The following is a 2248-nucleotide window of genomic DNA, read 5'->3' as shown; positions in this document are numbered from 1 at the left end:
TGATTTATTACCCCAGATGCTCAGTCATTAGCTAGGACTAGGTTGTGAGAAGCATGGCCTCAGTTGTGAACATATTGGTGGATCAAGGTCAGTAGTTGGGGCCATTGATTAACTATGCTCTGCAAAGGGAATTCAGGGACCCATTTTCAGAACCACATTTCAACTCCTTTGCCCCAAAGATTTATTTCTTCATGCAGGTTTGGGGAGAAGCTCTTCCATGGTTCCCATGGGCCTCTCTTCCTGAAAGGAAACTTAGAAAAGGAAGGTTAGTAGGATGGACTACAGAAATTGATCTAGAGGTCACAAGTGATACTCATCCTCTCCTTTTCCACTATCCACTCTAAATTCCTCTCACTTGCAGTTATCATCTTAGCAGGTCTTTGTGGTTTTTGTGGTGGTATAATCCAAAGCTTTATTCCTGGTCTGAGATTTTGGTAACTATACTTTGTCAGGTCATGGTCGCTGCATATGTTCAGTTACAGTGGGGCAAGGGAGTGTCAGGAGATGTCCAAGGGAACCACATGAATTCTGCCAAAAACAAACAAACAAAACCAAAAACAGTGCTACCTTTTCCTATTGATCAGGGTCAATTATCCTTGTCATGATTGTGACTCCTCTTTTTGCCTACTGGTCCCAGGAATAATGAGTCCAAAGTGCAGAAGTCATAGCTTGTGGTTCAAAGGGACCCTTGCTGTGTCCTTTAATAGGAGTGCAATCTCTTTGATGACCAGTACCACCAGCCCCAAGCCTATCAATCCCAGATTTGTGGATATGGGAAACACAACATCCTCTAGTGGGTCATTGGCAGTAAAAATAAATGGGGTTGTTCCTACATCCATTTCTTAGTGGATCCATGTATTTTTTCTATTGGGAGTCATGAAGACCTCTGATTTATTTGTATAACACATCCTGAATTATAACTCCCAATTTTTTTCAGAATGTTGTCCTTGAGTGGCTTTTCACCTGTGCCTTTAGAATGTCATTCTGGCTTTCTATGAGGTCAGCTTTTTCTGGATGGTATGGTGTGTCCAGCGGATCCCATGGCCATGGGTCCACTCCCACACCTCTTTTACCATGAAGCAGGTACCCTGGTCAGATGCTATGTTACATAGGATTCTACATCTGTCGATCAGGCATTCCATAAGCCCCAATATAGTAATTTTGGCTAAGGATCTGTGGGTGGAAAGGAAAACCCATACCCAGAATAGCTATATATCTCTGTGAGAATGAACCACTGACTCCTTCAAGATGGAAGAGACCCAATGTAGTCAACTTGTCACCGAGTATCCAGTTGGTCTCCTTGAGTAATGGTGCCATACTGGGGACTCAGCATAAGTCTCTGTGATGACAGATTGGACATTACGGCATCAGTAGCTGTATCAGTCTTGGAAATTTGGAGTCCAAGCTTTTGGGCCTGTACATAGTCTCCATCCCTGCCACAAAGGCCCCTCCATTTATGTGCCTGTATTAGTTTCTTAGCACTGCCTTAACAAAGTACCACACATTTGGTGGTTTAAACAACAGATATGTAATTATCTTACGGTTCAGAAAGCTAGAAGTCTGAGCTCAAGATGTCCATAGGCTTGGTTCCTTTTGAGGGCTGTGAAAGAAAATCTGTCCCATGCTTCTCCCCTAGCTTCTTGTGGTTTGCTGGCAATCTTTGGCATTCTTTGGCTTCTGCTACAACACCCTGATCTGTCTTTATCTTCCCATGGCATTCTCTCTGTGTATCTCTGTCTTCACATGGCTATCTGCTTATAAGAACACCAGTCACATTGAATTAGGGGACCACCCTACTCCAGTATGATGTCATCTTAACTAATTACATCTGCAACAGCCCTATTTCCAAATAAAGTCACAATTTAAGGTATTGGGGGTTAGAATTTCAACATAAGAATTTGAAAGGGGGATAAAACATAATCCGTAAGAGTGCTTATAACACATCATGCAGGTTCCAAGGTGGCCATTGATTAAGGCTGGTAATGACAATTGGATGAGTCATTTTGTCTCCTTGATTGCTTAGTGCCTCTTCCCTGGTGGATGTGAGATATGAAACAAAACTCCTCACACTTCATGCCCACTCCTGTATATTTATCCACATGTCTCTACTCAAGATCTCCTTGTCTTTGGTCTTCTAGTCCTTTTCCTTCCAGGTGCCCTACTAGGTCTTCTGACAGGCCATTGACACCTGCCCAAGAATCTATATATATTCTTACTTCAGTCTGCTTCTCCTTATACTAAAAGCAGA

Source organism: Felis catus, chromosome C1, assembly GCF_018350175.1.
Source record: "Felis catus isolate Fca126 chromosome C1, F.catus_Fca126_mat1.0, whole genome shotgun sequence".
Classification (NCBI taxonomy): Eukaryota; Metazoa; Chordata; class Mammalia; order Carnivora; family Felidae; genus Felis; species Felis catus.
This window is presented reverse-complemented; position numbering follows the sequence as displayed.